At 48.4% G+C, this 18,084-nt stretch overlaps 1 protein-coding gene across 4 annotated transcripts in view; it reads left to right on the top strand.

Moving 5' to 3' along the window:
• Positions 1-14,816: 14,816 nt before the first annotated feature.
• The window catches only part of CALN1 (calneuron 1), a 512,466-nt gene continuing 509,198 nt past the window's right edge, over positions 14,817-18,084 (top strand). Inside the window, exon 1 of one of the 4 annotated variants that reach the window (XM_032430792.1) lies at positions 14,817-15,082. The gene's annotated coding sequence lies outside the window, so the exon portion shown is untranslated. The remainder of the gene's footprint in view (positions 15,083-18,084) is intronic. The other 3 variants (XM_032430795.1, XM_032430791.1, XM_032430794.1) reach the window with 3 other exon arrangements.

Raw genomic sequence — 18,084 nt, 5'->3', positions numbered from 1 at the left:
CAATGCCATTACAATATCATTGAGTATATTTTCTATGCTATACCTTCTATCCCTGTGATTTATTCATTCCATATCTGAAAGCCTGTATCTCCCACTCCCCTTCACCCATCTTGCCCATCCTCCCACTGAAGGGGAAAATTTTTACACTGTTTCTCATGACTCTCCCCCTTTCCTCTCTCTACTTTTACCCTGACTTCAGAATTAGACCCATACTCCACAGTTTCAAAGGACATTTGAGAACAAAGGGTTGCTTATGAGTTATCCAGTTAGGAAAAGGAATACTGACTCAGGTCACCTCTTCTTGACTGAGTTCAGACAAGATTAAGGAAAGAGATTTTATAGCTTATTATAAAGCGACAGTAACCAAAACAGTGTGGTATTGGCACAGGATAGATAGCTATATCGATGGAATAGAATTGAGGATCCAGAAATAAACACATGCATCTACGGCCAATGTATTTTGAAAAGGATGTCAAGATCATTCAATGGGAAAAGAATAGTCTTTTCCACAAATGGTGCTGGAACAACTGGAAATTTACTTGAAAAAGAATGAAGTTGGACCCCTACCTCACACCATACACAAAATTAACTCAAAATGGATCAAAGACTTAAGTGTAAGAACTAAAACCAGGGGCGCCTGGGTGGTGCAGTCAGTTAAGTGTCTGACTCTTGGTTTTGTCTCAGGTCATGATCTGAGGGTCGTGAGATCGAGCCCCATGTTGGGCTCCTCACTTAGTGTGGAGTCTGCCTAAGACTCCCTCTCCCTCTGCTCTTCCCCACTGTGTGTGTGCTCTCTCTCTCAAATAAATAGATAAATCCTAAAAAAAAAACAAAAAAACTAAAACTATAAGACTTAGAAGAAAACATAAGGGGCAAATATTCATGACCTCAGATTTGGCAATGAAGTTTTAGATATGACACAAAAAGTAGAAGCAACAAAAGAAAAACATAAATTGTACTTCAACAAAATTTTCATGATGAGCACTGGGTGATGTATAGAACTGTACCCCTGAAACTGGTATAATATTGTATGTTAACTATGCTGGAATAAAGATAAAAAACTTAATTAAAAAGTGTGCTCCAGATCTTAAAAAAAAAAAAAAAAAGAACATTATTAAGTAAATGAAAAGACAACCTACAGAATGGGAGAAAATATTTGCAAATCATATGTCTGATCAGGGTCTTGTATGTAGAGTATACAAAGAACTCTTACAACTCAACAACAAGTAGACAACTTAATTTAAAAATGGGCAAAATATCTGAATAGACATTTCTCCAAAGAAGAAATATAAATGGCCAACAAACACATGAAAAGATGCTCAACATCATTAGTCATTAAAGAAATGCAAGTCAAAAGCCTAATGAGATAGCACTTCACAGCCGCAAAAATGGCTATTAAGGAAAAAAAAGATGTTTTGGAGAGAATGTGCAGAAATTGGAACTCTACATATTGCTGGTAGGAATGTAAAATGGTTCAACCACTGTGAAAAACATAGCAAACATATATTTAAGTTAGGTTAAACATATAATTACCCATGACCCAGCAATTCCACTCTTAGATCTATATCCCAAAGAATTGAAAACAAGTACTCAAACAAATATTTACAGCAGCACTATTCACAAAAGCCAAAAGGTAGATACACCCCAAATGTCCATCAACAAAGGATAAACAAATTGTGGTATATATATACACAATGGAGTATTATTTGGTCACAAAAAGGAATGAAGTCCTAATACTTGCAACAGTGTGGATGAACCTAGAAAACATTATGGTAAGTGAAAGAAACCAGACACAAAATGTCACATATTGTATGATAACATTTAAATGAAATATCCAGAATAGACAAATCTATAGAGATAGAACACAAATTGTGTTTTTCAGGTGCTGGGGGTAGAGGGGAATGGAATGTAACTGTTGAATAGATATAGGGTTTCCTTTTGTGGTGATGAAAGTATTTCACAACCAGATAGAGGTGGTGATTGCACAACATTGTGGATGTGTTAAATGTCACTGAATTGTTCACTTTAAAATGATTAGTTTTATGCTGTGTGAATTTCACCTGAATAAAAATTATATTTTTAAAAAAGCCTAAAGCAAGATAACAGTCAGTTCCTTAGCGGAGGACTCTACCCAAGGTGTGTTGCTGGGTAGGGGTCCGGCTCGAATTTAAGCAGCAAGGTGAAGTTAAGTAGGGGCATGTCCAGAGGACTATAGTGAGGAACATGTACCCTCAGCAGCCTGGGTGGGGCTCTGCAGTGGACCTAGAGGTGGCGGTCAGCCCGCTGGTTTCACGGCTCCTTGGGAGTTAATTTGATCCTCCGGAGTTTTACACGGAGGAGCTCCTCCTCCACCTGCCTGCCTCGCCAGAGAGGCCTGGCTGGGCTCCAGGACGCTCACAGCACACTTCTCCCCCTTGCAGTCTGAGCAGGCAGCTCGCTTGTGCCTGGCACGACTTCAGTGGACTCCAAGGGGCCAGGCCGGGCCAGCTCTGCGGTGCGGCTCCCCGGCTGTGTGGACACTGCAAATCCGTCTTCTCATCCCGGCTAACAACATAGGGACCACTTTGACAGCTCCAGGGAAAGGATTTGGGACCACCTCCAGGAACATAGGTAAGAGAGAGGGTCTGTGAGCTGTGGGGACCCAGGAAGGGGAATAAACAGGCTCTGACACATCTGAGATGTGTGTCCACACTGGTCTCCTTATTTTAGACCCACAGGAAGGCTTGCAGCTGTTCTCCAAGTGTGGGGGTGGGGTAGGGTATTTTAGGGACATGTTTCTGGTTAACTTCTACTTGATCTTCAGAGCTCAACATAGATATCCCCTTCTCCAGAAAGCCTTCCTAAGCCCTAAGGTGCCCTTTCTCTGTGTCCTCAAAGCATCCTGGCACTTCCATGTAGCACTTTCTATCCTATATTGTAGATGCCTAATGACCTCTCAGTTACCCCGCACACTAGACTGTGCAGTCCCTTGGGGCTGGGTACCCTCCTGAGATGTCCCCTTACCTCCCTGTCAGTGACCCTACAGGTATGTTAGGTGCCAGCTATTGACCCGGGGAAGGAGGGCTAATCTTTTCTCTTCCTTTGCCAGGCAAGTGCCTGTTGACATGTGCACACACGTGTACAACACACACACAACCTCAAGGAAAGTTCAGTGTGTTCTTCAATCCAGGTCCTTGGTGATAGAATCTAAACTATACAGAACTGAAATGGTAATGGGTTGAGGGGTGGGCACTGTGGCTTCAAACTAATTAAAATCCTGCATCATACCAAGAGCAGGCCCTCCCTGTTCAGACTTTTAGGGTGTTGGCCCCCACACGGAGGTCCTCTTGGTTGACCAGATCTCTCATTTGGTCCTGTTTTCTATGTTCATTCTGCTTCGTTTGTTTTCTTCCTTTCCCAGGCTAGGACTATTCCCTTGGTTGGGGTGTCCCAGCTTCTCATTATATTAAAGTCTCCATTCATTTTACTGGTGCTCAGAATGAGGGGGAGACTTAGAGCCTAGAAGCCAGAGGAGAGAAGGGAGGGGACTCTTCTCTGGGTAGGAAGCTTGCTTTTTTTTTTTTTCTTTTCCTCTATGATCATCCCAAACTACTTTAAACAACAATTCACTTATACCGCAAGTGTTAATCTCTTGCCCACAGACTTCAATGATGTACATACAAGATTCATGTCTTACTGCTAGCATAATTTTTGGACTTTATTATGCTAGAAGAGTGTCTGTCTCTTTCCTGACCTTGACTGTGACATTACAAAACCCTCTTCTATTGGTTTGGCCTTGGAGAGATCTGTTTTCAATTCACACTTCTTCTTTCCCCTAGCTGCAGCAATTAGGGGTGAAGGTGAACGGAAATATGTTAATCTTGGTGTAAATAGGCACAAGCCAGGTCTTAAAACTCAAATTTGGGATTAGGGGTGTCCAAGCCACTAGCAAATGCAGGAGGTCACTGCTATAGCTCTCCAGAGGGACCGGTAAGACACAGCCCCTAGGCTCAAAAGCACAGTCTAGTGTGTTTTGGGGATCAGAGAGGTCTTTGGGAACTTACAGTATAGTGTAATAAGTCTAGGTGGGAAGTGCTTGATGCTTTGAGGGCACAGAGAATGGGAGCTTAACCTTGTGCATGACAGAAGACTTCCTGGATGAGGTGATGTCTGATTTCAGCCATAAAGAACAAATAAAAGTTACCCAAGAGCATGTCATCAGCACCCTGAATGTCTGAATTCTCTCCTCTTTCTCAAGCTCTAGGAAGACCAGAGAGAGGCATCTGAGATGTCCCTCTGGGCTTTGTCCAGGATATTTGGACTCTGAAGCATTAGCTGGACTGAGAGTATCTGTGGATATTCCCCTGAGTCCCTGGGCAGATGTGGAGACATCAAGAAGGACTGGGAGTTCTCAGAAAACCTTAGGGGCTGACATATGTAGTACCACCCCTGATTTCTGTCCGGGAGATTCTCAAGGATGGGCTCCAGTTTGGGATGTAGGACATTGGTGGTTTCTGTCTTTAGCCTTTGCTATGTGATGGCATCAATTTCAAGGACTAAAATTTAGGAATCCAAGGGGATTCAAAAGCCAACCTAGCAGTGCCTGTTCTTCCTGTGGCTGAAGAAGGGAGCTGGGGATATTGCTCTAAGTTTACTTGAGTGGTATACTTCCCAAAGCTGGAGTTGTTCAGGCTACACTATTACCTGGGGCAGCTTTAATCAGAGTCTTGAGTGGGCTTGTTCAATGAACAATCTCAGATGGGCTTAGAAATGCTAAGAAAGGGGGCGCCTGGGTGGTTCAGTCGGTTAAGCGTCCACCTTAGGCTCAGGTCATGATCCCGGGGTTCTGGGATCTAGCCCCATGCTGGGCTTCCTGCTCAGCGGGGAGTCTGCTTCTCCCTCTGCCCCTCCCCTGCTTGTTCTATCTCTCAAATAAGTAAATAGAATTAAAAAAAAAAGAAAGAAAGAAATGCTAAGAAAGGTTTAGCTGCGGAGGTTGGCCACATGGAACAGAGGGCAAGAGGAAAAAGCCAGGAATATGCAGGATTAGCATGAATGAGTGGGCTAGCAATGGGATGCCCTTGGGGTGGATATGCCTACTGTTGTTGCTTGGCCACCACTGCAATATGAATTCAAGGAAGGAATTCTACCCACCTCCTTCTCCTCTCCCTCTTCATTCTTTCCCTTTGCCCCCTCCTCCTTTTCATATTATTATTACTGTTGAGGGGGCTGTGGTCCAGGTGGGCAGGGGGATGATATTATACAAAGAGGAAAAGGTTTTCTTTTTTTTCTGCAAAGTAATATCAGTCCTACTTTGCCCTGGCTTTTAGCTGTGTCCCTGAGTCCAACTGCATACAGGACCCAATAAAGAGATACCTATCTATTTATGGGCTATACAAAAACCCAACAGAACTTCACATCACTGGTTTTCTGTACTTTGGGTTGTTCACACTTACAGTGTCCCACCTCTCTGCCCTTCAGGGTGGAAGGGAGACCATATGAACATTTACCCCTTCTGCAGAAGCTACACAGGGGTGGTGGGAGCTGGGGGACAGTTTGCTGTAACCAACAGCTAGGTAGGGACTCAGTAAGAAACGAGATCTCTCTCACTCCCAACCAATACCGATTCTGCCATCACAGATTCCTCCATGTTTTTCTTTTAGGCTTGTGGTGATCTTCCTCCTTCCCCCTCTGAGCTGTCCTTGGATTCTTGGAGTTTTCCGAGTCCCTGGAAGAGATGGTGGTTAGCTCCATGATGGTCTTTACCTTTTAAAAATGTGCAAGTTCTCTAACCTGGGAGGGAAATGAGGGGGTCTGGTGTCAGCCTCCAAGGACAGCCTGTCCAAGTTGAGCCCCTGTGGCCCAGCCTCTGCCCCAGCTGGGTCCTCCAGGAGAGGCTCAGAGCCCAGTGACCTTCGTGTATTAAGAAGCAGGTGGTGGTGGGGCGCCTGGGTGGCTCAGTCGTTAAGCGTCTGCCTTTCGGCTCAGGTCACGATCCCAGGGTCCTGGGATTGAGCTCCACATCGGGCTCCCTGCTCGACGGGAAGCCTGCTTCTCCCTCGCCCACTCCCCCTGCTTGTGTTTCCCTCTCTTGCTGTGTCTCTCTCTGTCAAATAAATAAATAAAATTTAAAAAAAAAAAAGAAGAAGAAGAAGAAGCAGGTAGTGGGGAGGGAAGCTTTTGCCAGGCTCTTGTTGGCAATGAATGGAAATAAAATGGCAGTGACCCCTGGATGACGCCATTTGGGGAAACTACGTCTCTGTGCTTTTCTTTCAATGATGAGTATGTATTAATTGTGTAGAAGTTGCATGGAAATTAACAAGGACTCTAGCCAGGAAAACATAAATCCAGTCCAACGTCATTGTGGACTATAATTGGCCTGGATGGAGTGAACCACGTGGGGGTCTTTTGGTTGGGGGAAGGGAGTGGATGCTTTGGGCATCCTGGCAGCTCCCATTTCATTTCCCACTCAAGCGTCCTTGCAAGACTCTCATCTCTTGGCCAAAAAGGACCCCGGCTGCAGGGCCGGCTGGTGGCCATTCGCACACCCCTGACAGGGCTGCCCTTTGCCCAAACCCCACTGTTTGACTGTAGCCCTCTCTCCACAGTAGGTTTTCTGTGTTTGGGACTGTGGACATCACTCTGCTTTGCTCCTTCTGGCCTCAGCTTATGTCTGTATATACAGGCTTGTCTGACTGATTCGTTTTCTTAGAAGCCAATGGTTTTATTGTTGAGTTTGGCATCTCCCCCAGCTATGAGATAAGGAGAGGAAGTTGGGCCTTTGAGCGGCGGTAGATGGCCTTGCCAAGTGACAGCAGTGTGATTTAAGGAAATGACACTGCCGCTCACAAGATGCATTATCCAGAGCACCCTGCTGGGACTGATGTACTCCGAGAGGCTCAGATGGCACGGCCAGCTGTACTCGTACCCAAGGTCAGGTGGACGGAGCAAGGCTATCCATCAAGCTGCTTGTGAGCCACTCATTACCTCCAGGAAATTCACCCAGGGTTGCCCCCTCCTCCCCCCGCTTCCCCAGGCTGCTGCATTAGCCAGTGAGCAGCTTGGGGACCCAATGTCTGCCGAAGCTGCACCTCTGGGTCAGAACTTAGAGGGGGGCTCCTATGACCCAGAGTTCCCCAGGCCCTGGGAACAGATTTCAGTAATGACTCTTTTATCTTTCAGTCCAGTTCTTGCTTTGAATCTGTCATGCTCTCTCATAAGGCATTCTGTGGCACAAGAGTGCTGGGCTCTCAGCTTAGGAAGTGGGATAGAGAGAAGGAAGGAGGAAGGCAAGAAAACTGGGGAAAGAGGAATCTGGGATGGCTGGAGAGAATGAATCGGGGGCACCTGTTTGTTCTAGCTATTTCTGCTATTTGCAAATCCTGTGAACCCTTGAACTTCAGGGCCATGGAGCAAAACCAAGATTCACGGGGGATTCAGGAAGGCAAAGCTCTGTGCCCAGACATCAGGGAGGAGAGGGGCGTGGAGTAACACCTGTACCAAATCCACGTCTGACAGGTAAATGTGACTGTGGAAGCTGACAGAGGACAGGGCATAAAAGCTGATCACGAAGTTTCATCTGGCACCCAGGGGAGACCTCGACCAACACCTTACATTTGTGCAGTTGATCCCATGTGTTCACAAAAATCTCATGGGGCAGGAGGTGTGGGGATTTTCATCTCTACCTTACCACAATCAGAATGGAGTGGACATCTTTTTACCTGTAAGTCTGCGCTGAGCCTTTGGTGCTTTTGTAAGCTGGTGGCTCCGAATCTCGTGCACCCATATTCCATATTCATGGAAACAAATACCTTTTCTTCAAACTGGGACCCTTTGCCTTTCCTATGATTTAGCAAATCATGGGCAAGACTAGGGAAGCAGTTGCCTCAGGGAGGCCTCTTGTTCCTGCATTTGGGTTGTGTAGTCTGATTCTGTGGGCGGGGTCACAGTGAGACAACTCTAGACAATTTGACTAATGTGAGAAAAATAAGAAAATTAAGAAATCATTACTTGTGTATTATTCTAATGAATAAGACCACTATTTACTTACTGAACAGACTTCCCCTTGATCATAGGCCATGAGCGGCTACAGACTGTTGACATTTTATTAGAACTTCGCAGTTGTGAGTTCTACAAATTCTGCATTTTCCGCCAAGGAGTTAAGGAAGCTTGTTAATGTGGAAGTATATGCTCCCATTCATTGGAATCAGGATTTGTTGTGGGATCACCCTGTACCAAGCACTAAGGGTAGGATGGCAAAGAACACCTGTTGCTACCCTTATAGAGTGGGAGACAATCATGTAGGAGGAAAATGGCTGTACAGTATGGTGATTGCTACAGGGGAAGCAGGTACCTTTGCTGCCTGGGGGAAGGTAGGTACAGGGGGAGGAAGTGGTTCTTGTAGAAGGTTTCCCAGAAAATGTGACATCGGAGTAGGGCCTTGACAGATACATAGGAGTTCACTAAGGCAGCAAGGAAGGACAATCAAGGCTAGAGGAACAGCATGTGCTAAAGCCCAGAGATGTGTAAGGATGGCCTCTTATGGGAGTTGCGAGTGCTTTCATGTGCCTGTAGCTCACAGGAATTAGGAGGAGACCTGGAAAGAGATGAGAGGTTACAAAAGGAACATTGATGCCAGCAGCTTACAAAGGACCTTTTATTTTATTTTATTTTTTTTAAAAGATTTTATTTATTTGTTTAGAGAGAGAGAGCAGGTGGAGGGACAGAGGGAGGGGGAGAGAGAATCTCAAGCAGACTCCCTGTTGAGCATGAAGCCCGACATGGGGCTTGATCTCATGACCCTGAGATCATGACCGGAGCCAAAAACAAGAGTCAGATGCTCACTCAACTGAACCACCCAGGCTCCCCTACAAAGCACCTTTTAGGTAGATTAAGGAGTTTGATTTTATCCCAAGCACCAGGGGGAAACAGATGTTTCCTAGAAAGCTTGATTCCATTGTGCTCCCATTGTAAACCCTTGTTCAATCTTCCTTCATTGCTTACTTGGATTATACAACAGATTCCTTAGATATTCCATATTGACGAAGGATCTTTCATAAAGGTGCCTCCCTCACTATGTCACAATCCAGCCTAGCCCTGTAGGAGCTTCCTTTCTCCCCGGCCATGAAGTCCCAGGCCTCTTGAGTGCCCCCTGCTTACCTCTCCATCTGACCATGAACCAGTCTCTCCTCGTGAGCAATGTTGAGCTGGATTTCTTCCATTCCCTGGCCTTGCCTGGTGCCTAGAGCCTGTTCTGTTGGGAACAATCTCTCCCCCATCACATCATCACCTACTTAGTTTCCAGGTCCTAGCTTCACCACCAACCTCAGGAGCCTTCTCCAATTCCCCAGAGTAAGTTAGTCCTATGATGAGAACTGGTGTAGCACTGTGCATTTCTTCTCGTTTGCCCTCATTCTCCTTTGCAATTGTTTGATACTGGTCTTTAGGCAACCTCCTGAGCTCCCCTAGGGCTGGGCTTTATATCTGATGCCTAGCAGGACACTGGACACTATTTATGGATAGATGGAGGTGGGGGGTTTCACTTCAAAATTTCTTTTAAGAGACCAGAGGAGATTGCAAATGGCTTCCGTGAAGCCAGTGACAGTGGGACTGGAGGTGGGGGAGGGTGTCTGTGAAGGGCCAGATCTCTAGGGTAGCACATACTGGATTGGACTTGATGTGGGTCCTGGAAGAGTGGAAAGAGGTAAAGATGATGTGAGGGAATGCAAAAGGCATTTGCTCCCTCATCTCACATTCTTACCCCTGTCCCCTGTAGAAGAGAGGCTCATTTTGCTCTCTGTGATTTTGCCTTTTTGTCTTTCCCTCTCTACCACAGACTTCCCAAAGGAGGAAGACTTCATAATCACCGGTCTGAGCCTGGGAACTGCATTAGTGAGCAGTTCTGTGCTCAAAAAGTTCATGCCACACATTGTCACTCTGTTGCTCTTCTCGTCTTTCTGCAGACAGCCCACCTGGATAGGGTCGTTGCTTAGAGCAGGCCTTGCCAGCCCCTTGGGGACTACTTCTTTCTGCCACCCCTCTCTATCTGAGTCTGGGTGGATGTCGGGCCAAGATTTGCTCTCAGTCCTCATCATCATGTGTTCAGTGTGGAGGACAAGACACCAGATCCTCCCTTGGAACTCCTAAACTAGGGGCACTTGTCCAAGCTCTGCCCAGGGGTCTTTTGTTCTCAGTGGGCTGTTCTCAGACCACAGACCCTCCATTGGATGAAATGAGAGATGAATTAAGATCCTCCAGTTCCCTAATAGCCTACACTGTCCAAGTTCCAAAATATTAGGGAAACATACTACTATTTACCCATCACACCTAATACAGCTAAATAATAAGCAGAATAGAATATGTAAGTTACCCAGAGTCCTTCCCTGCTGGGCTGGTGTTCAATTCCATTTTCTCGCTGTTGACTTCCTAAGTTGGCCTTAAGATTCTTTTGTTTTGAATTCAGTAGATCTAAAATTAGACCAGGAATTTTTTTTCTTTCTGATATGTAAAAATTTGGTGTAATAAATGACAAATATGTAATGTAAGGATGTGCCAATGGGCTCCGACCTACAGAGTGATCTTCATACTTTACTCTTTCTTGTAATTTCTTTCAGTCTGTAATTGTTAACATTTATATTCTCAAATGCGTAATAAGTGCTAGGTTGTTCAGATTATGACTTGATCATGACTATCAGAACACTCAAATTTGGGATCTCCAAGGAAAATTCTTGTCCAGCGAGGAAAACAAAACCACACTAGATGTTTCAAACAGATGGCACTCAATACACAGGACCAGTTACACAGGAACTGGAAAGTTGAAATAACCCCAAGAATTAGTAATTGCAAGAGCAGCTACCATCCCTGGGGCTGGGGGAATGAGAGAGAAGAGGTGAGTTCACCTGGGCGAGGAGGGGCCCGAGGGAGCTGGTGCTCACACCCCTGAGGGAGGCGTCAACCCGGCAGGACTGCCATGGTTGAGGGGACCTAGGGTGGGGGTGGAGTGTGGTACAGCTTGTGTTCTGACCACTGAAGGTCATGGTCTAGCTGCTAGTGGCACCTCTATGAGGTGGTACTGTAAAGCAAAGCTGGTATTATACCTTGAAGTACCAGTAGAAGGTCCTTGAAGAACCAGTGAGGCTGGTTCTAGCCATACCAGAGGGACGTGGGGATAGGAATCATCCCTCTGTGGTTTGCTCCTTCCTGGCCTCCCCATCTCCCTGGAGTCCTTCTTTGGCTGAACCAACAAGAAAGCTAGTGGGCAGGGGTGCCTGGGAAGAGTGGTCTGGAACTCAGCCCCAGGATCATAGGGTGTCCGTGGGTGGCCAAAGCTGAGTGGCTGCAGGGACTAGCCAGATTCACAAAGGCAGATTTGTTGACAGGCCAATTTCAAGGCTCCACAAAATCTCTCCTACCTTATACAGAGATTGGGCCTCCTGGGTTGTATTCTGATAAGCTTATCTTGCAGAAGTCTGATAAAGTTAAGCTCCCGCCGATAGGCATGAAGAGTGTGGACATTCCCATCTGTCAATCACTGGGCCAATCATTTGGGCCAAAGGGGTGCTAATGGCAGAGCTTAGATAGGAGGGGAGGGAGACCCCGCTTCTCTCTGGGTCGTAGTCTCTTCAGTTTGGACTTAGAGGTCAGGGTCATCTTGAGGGCACTTTCTGGGGGTGGATGCTGCAGGTGACCTGCCCTCTTCTCCTCAGCCGGGGGCCTCCCCACAGAGCTGAGTAAGCCATCGCTTCTGCCAGGGGACCTAGCTTCCTGTTAAATCTCCAGGTTTATAGCTCTTTGTTTTCTGAGGAGCCATGGAGAAAGTTGAGGTGAGTTTTGAACTGTGGCATTCGGGGCATGGAGTCCCGTGAGGCCATCATGGTAGTAACGTGGGGGGAGTACTCCAGGCCAGCTCCAAGAAAAGGGGTGTCGAGGCCACTATCCCTCCCCCACGTGAGCATTCTCTTTGTTGTCAGCCTAAAAACTGGGGGCTTGATTTTGTTACTGAAAACCAGGAAAGAGATCCCAAGGATCTGAGGGGCTGGTTGGAAGGAATAGAACTTGGAATTCCCCATTCCCCTTCAGACATTTCCTTGCCAAGGGGTTCTTCTTCGGCATCTGTCTGCTGTGCCAGCCTCTTTTGGCCCCAGAGACCACCTCCGTGGAGATGCCCATGAGGTGCCAGGGGACAGTGGGAACACTCTTGGTGCCAGGCCCACATCTCCCAGCCCCACCCCCAGCCCTGATCTGACCGGTTCCCCTTGCCTGCTGTCTTTAAAAGGCGAGAAAAGATGCCATCTGCAAGGCTCCCAGGAAGACGGAGGACAAGAAATCACATTGAACTGATGTCTAAATGGGTGATGGTGGACTCTCTGCTGACAGTTTTTATTGCCAGTGGGCATGAGGACTCTGGGCACCTTGGCATGGAAGGAGCATGCAGGGCAGGGGTAAAGTGGGCACAGAGAGAGATTTTTGTGGAGAGAGACTGTACTATTCAGTGATTTTGCCTACGGCTCAGCTGGAATAGAAAGTGGCACCTCTCTCTGACCTTTGCCAGTCTGAGCTGGCTGCGTGCAGCCTCTGTCTCTCAGAGCAGAGTCTGTGATCAGGGAGACTGTGTCCAACCCACTCCATCCCTCATTGACGCGAGGCCCTTGGAGATGATTCTGCACAGTGTTTCTCAAGATTTTTCAGCGCACGCCCTCTGCAGTGTGCTGTCCCCATCAGCCAAGATTTGGTCAAGCTTGGGGTTTGGATAATGGAACATGTTTTCTAAAAGGGCCTGTGTCCCCCTCCTTGCTTCCCCTCTCTGTGAAGAGCATTCCTGGCTTTGTTTGATGCTGACATTTTACAAACGAGAAAACACAGGCTCAGGAGGGGAGGGGGTCACACAGGTGCTCATAGCAGAGCCGGAAGGGATCTGAGGTTCACTCCCATCCCCAAGCCCCGTTCCCTCTGGGATGCCCCTTGGCACTCACTCCGAGGCAGAACACTGAGTCTGGTGAGCCCCAGATGGCTGGATGTACTTTGCATGCCTACTAGGAGAAAGTGGTATTAAATAGCACATAAAGAATTACTGTATTGGCTAAAGAAGCATCACAGGAGAGTCAGTCGTATGGATGCCAAACATCTGATAGACCAGTATGAGGATGAGACACTGAGGTCTCACCCAAGGCAAGTCTCCTCAAATAGACTGGCAGGAGCAAGGAGAAAGAGGTTGTGGGGACAGAGGCTCCCCAGGGGTGACGTCTTGAACTGAAACTATTCCTGACTCAAGCCCTGCTCTGGGAAAGGCAGCCAGAGAGGCAGGCAACTCTCCACACGGGTTTGCTTTTCCCCTCCTTCCTCCACCACCTTTCTCCAATCTCCCCTCCTAGATGCGTTCTGGAGAAGTAGTCACAACTATTTCTCTTGGTGATCTACCTGTAAAATGCAGGTGTATGGGTAAGACATCTGGCTGGCTGCAGGCCATTGCCTTTGCATCTGGATATCCGGAAAGGAGGCATGTGTGTGTGCATGGGCAGGTATGCACGTGCATGGGCAGGCATGTGTGTGTGTGGACATGTGTGTGCACGGGCAGGCATATGTGTGGGTGGACATGTGTATGCATGGGCAGGCATGTGTGTGGGCAGACATGTGTGTGCATGGGTGGACATGTGTGTGTATGGGCAGGCACGTGTGTGCATGGGCAAGCATGTGTGTGGGCGGACATGTGTGTGCGTGGGCAGACATGTGTGTGCATGGGCAGGTGTGTGTGTGAATAGTGGCAGACATGTGTGCATGGGTGGACATGTGTGTGCACGGGCAGGCATGTGTGTGCACAGGTGGGCATGTGTGTGCATGGGCAAACGTGTGTGTGCATGGGCGGGCATGTGTGTGCATGGGTGGGCATGTGTGTGGGGACATGTGTGTGCATGGGTGGACATGTGTGTGGGGGACATGTGTGTGCATGGGCGGGCATGTGTGTGGGCAGACATGTGTGTGCATGGGCAGGCATGTGTGTGCATGGGCAGGCGTGTGTGAATAGTGGCATGGTACATGTGTGCATGGGTGGACATGTGTGTGCATGGGTGGACATGTGTGTGCATGGGCAGGCGTGTGTGTGCATGGACAGGCATACGTGTGGGGACATATGTGTGCATGGGTGGACATGTGTGTGCATGGGCGGACATGTGTTGCATGGGCAGGCATGTGTGTGGGGACATGTGTGTGCATGGGAAGATGTGTGTGTGCATGGGCAAGCGTGTGTGTGCATGGGCAGGCGTGTGTGTGCATGGGCAGACGTGTGTATGGGCAGGCATGTGTGTGTGGGGACATGTGTGTGCATGGGAAGACGTGTGTGTGCATGGGCAGGCGTGTGTGCATGGGCTGGCATGTGTGTGGGGGGACATGTGTGTGCATGGGCTGGCGTGTGTGTGCATGGGCAGGCGTGTGTGTGCATGGGCAGACGTGTGTATATGGGCAGGCGTGTGTGTGTGGGGACATGTGTGTGCATGGGCTGGCGTGTGTGTGCATGGGCTGGCGTGTGTGTGCAGTTTACAGGATGGCTCTCAGGAGACAGCACAAAGCAGAGACCACACTTCCCACTTTCCCCAGGCACTGTCCATCCAGCTCCACGTCTGGAGAGGGTGCCCCTGATGCCACCCGCACCCCGGGAATCCAGCCTCCCTCCCTGGTCTGGGAGACAGCCTGTGAAGACATTGGCACTGCATCGGGTGGGCAGGGCCGAGGTCCACAGCCCTGCACCTTCGAGTTCAACCGGCACAGCCCGAGCCCCCCACATCGCCGGCTGCCGTTTCGCACCTTCATCGCGGCGGTTGCTCGCCGGAGTGAGAGGTCTGCAGGAAACTGTTCCGGCAGCCCGAGCAGTGGCTGGAGCGGCAGCAACGGCAGCAGGAAGAACAGCACCGGCACCCTCCAAATTGGGACTCTAGCCCTTTAAATCTGCTCAGTTACCAAAAAAGAAGAGGCATCAGACCCTGTTAATTAAAGCTCGCCCTGGTCCATCATTCTGAGGAGCTGCAGGGCTCTGCTCCTTCCTGATGGCTTAGAGATTCTCCTAAACTCCCAGCCATGGATCTTGGAGCATTTCCCCCGAGATCAGCAGGAGGTATGATCCTTGTCGATGGCACTCTGGGGCTTGTGTGGCTCTACATCAATAATACCACCGGCTGCATGGAAACTGCCTGGCCCCCTGTCTTTCCCTCTTTCCCTCTGCCTCCTCTCCAGTTTCCCAGCTTGTGTTTAGTGGAGACATATCAAGTTTTCCTGGGGGTTCGGAAGAAGGGGTGGGGAGGGGGGCTCTGGAGGTAGCTCCCAGGGTGTGTGTCTTAGTCCTGGCTTCACCTAGCTGCCAAAGTGATTCGGAGGAGCCAGGGAACATGTTTCTTCAAGCCCCGGGGGCTCATGCAGAACCCTCTCCTCCTTGCTGGGTCCCTTCCCTTGGGGAATCATGAAAAGGGCATAACCCTGAGTTGACTCGTTCCTTAAATCAATGACCTGCCACTCGGTTGGCCTGAAGATGGATGTGTGGCTGCTCCCCTGTGTTATTGGAAAACTCATTCCATCCAACTTTCTTTTCCATAAATTGTCCCGGCAGGAACCCCGCACTGGTACCTATCCTCCAGCCTCCTCTTCCCTACCTTAATGCTGCTAGGCGAAAAATGCTTGTTGTAGGATATCAGGACTTTGTAACCCCGTCCCTGTGCCTTTTGAGGAAACTCACTTCTAGCTGAGCCTCAGGTTCTGTTGCAAAGAGTTGTTTTTATTCCGGAATCTGCTCTAGTCTGGCAGAGAGGGGGAGGAGATTTATCTTCTTTTACATTGCATTTTGTAAATTGTACTCGGGCCCAAAGAACATCTATCTGCAAATCCTCCATTGATTTGTTTTCGCCCCCACATCTTCCTTCTGGGTGAAATGCTCTTCTTGAGTCATACCCGAAGGAGAGGTTTCCTTTCAGTCAGCTTGACACGACTCTACAGCCGTCCCTGAAAGCCAGGCCATAGCAGAGGGGGCCATTTTCACTGTCCTGAGTTAGAGTCCCTAGGAGCCCAGAGCCCGGGTCCATGTGTGCTGACAGAGTGGGGGGCTTCCAGGGGCGGACACCCACCCCCACCTGGGAAAGTAGCTTAGGAGGGAAAAAGGACTTTTATTGATTTTTTCCCAGGGGCTTTAAAACACACCAGATGATTAACATCACTTCTCAAGTCTTGAGAGGGATCTGAGCCAAAGCACAGTTCATGGGACTGGGGATTTTCCCCCAAAGTTCTTGCCTGCAGAGTCCTAAACCGTTCACGTGAACAGTAGTTCTGGTGGGTGTAGCTAAACCCTCTCCAACCCTCCAGCAAAGGATGGGAACTTTCTCTGAGTGAATGTCGGGGAAGTCAGGATGTCTGCCTCCCAGACACTGGGTGCAAAGTGATTCCTATTCTCAGAATAATAAAACTCTCAGCTGTGGCAGAAACGTTCTGGTTTGGAGAGACTATTCAAAGCCTACAAATGAAGCCCTTGATGGAATTCCTAATCACTGTGCCTGGCAGTGGATCTGTGTAATAATTTGAGGATTCTGAGGGAGGCGCCCAGGGAGAGATGTTTCCTGCAAACAGAAACCCACCACGGAGGCAGGATGTTGGGAGCACCATGCAGGTGAAGAAAGGGGGCCCATGGGAGGTGGCGTCGCAGGTGTGGTGCCCACTTCAGGCTTTGCTTTCAGCTGGGGTGTGGATGGCTTTGCTGAGGCTTGGGCTGTCACCTGGAGCTGGGATGTAAGTAGGACCATGGCCACTTCCCTGAGCTCGCAGAGTGTCCAACCTGGGAGTTCCTCCCACGGCGATGGGTACCTCTTCTTGCTCTCCTCCTTCTGCCCCCTTGGGGCCTGAACACCCTCTGCCTCTGGGCACTCTTGCTTGAGTCAACACTCTTCCTCGGCCACTTTCTAGAGGAAGCCAAAGGAACCTGGGCTTCACAAAATGCCCCCTTCAGGGTAGGGAGAGGCTTGGGATAGACGTCACCAACCATGTCCTTGGACGGGCTGGGGCCTATTAACAATAAGTAAATAAGTAGACTGTTCCTTTGTGTCAATTTTTCTTTTCAACTTAATGATGTGTGTGTGTGTGTGTGTGTGTGTGTGTGTAGTGTTTTAATTTACTGGTTGGCTGCTGGCTTTCAAAAAGCTGTAAATGGGTCCCCATGGAGTTTGTGTAGACATGGCAACTTTGTACAGTTTTGTGGTCCATGGATATTCTTGGAATGGCCTTAGAGGGTATTCCCATTACCAGGGAGGTGGAGTGGAGAGGTCATGGCCTTGGAGGAATGGCAGACCTTCGCTGGTGTCCTAGCACCACGACGTACTGACATGAGGTCTTGGCCAGCTATTTAATTTCAGTGGGTCTCAGTTTCTTCAGTCTGTGATACCGTAGAGTTGTCAGGATTAAATGGAATAACTTAACCAAAGTCTGTGCACAGCCGGTACAAAAGAAATCTTTCCTTTTGCCTTTTGATGAAGACATCTGCCTCTAATTAAGCAAAGCTTAACATGAAGGATAAAACCACTTAAATAACTCCAGTGGCACCTTCACTGACTGTGGGGCCGTGCCTCCTCCAAGGGCAGGGACCACCTCTTCCATGTCATTACCCTCCTCCCAGTGCCACTGAAACTGCATAAAGGTTCATTGAATGAATACATGATGGTGTGTGGACGCTTAACCTTCACCATAGCTGATTTTTAATGACTAAGCGAAATCACTTCTCGCTTAGTCTACTTAAGAAATGCAGCTAAGCCAGACAGATCAAGGAGCCGCATGACTGTTATAAATTTGGACTAAAATATATCCTTTTGTGGGGAAATTTGAGTTGTAATAAAAAATATCTCGTGCACTAGGACCTGCGTCAGGTGCCTGTGGACTCCTAATTGTCCTTGAAGCCATTCTGATTGCTAAGGAGAAGTCAAGGTGACTTCTGCCCTCCCTCATGATGTGCTAGACTCCCTCTTCTTCAGGCTTTGAAGAAGAGGGTCTGAAGAGGGAAAAGAGCTCTAGGTGGGAAGAGGCACTCACCCTGTCACTCCGGTGTGTGGAGCCAGTCAGTCACTGTATCAGTCAATTAATTAGTAA

The sequence above is a fragment of the Phoca vitulina genome, unplaced genomic scaffold, assembly GCF_004348235.1.
Source record: "Phoca vitulina isolate PV1807 unplaced genomic scaffold, GSC_HSeal_1.0 scaffold45, whole genome shotgun sequence".
In the NCBI taxonomy this organism is placed as follows: Eukaryota; Metazoa; Chordata; class Mammalia; order Carnivora; family Phocidae; genus Phoca; species Phoca vitulina.
Note: the sequence above shows the minus strand (reverse complement) of the source record. Positions and strands in the feature narration are given on the sequence as shown.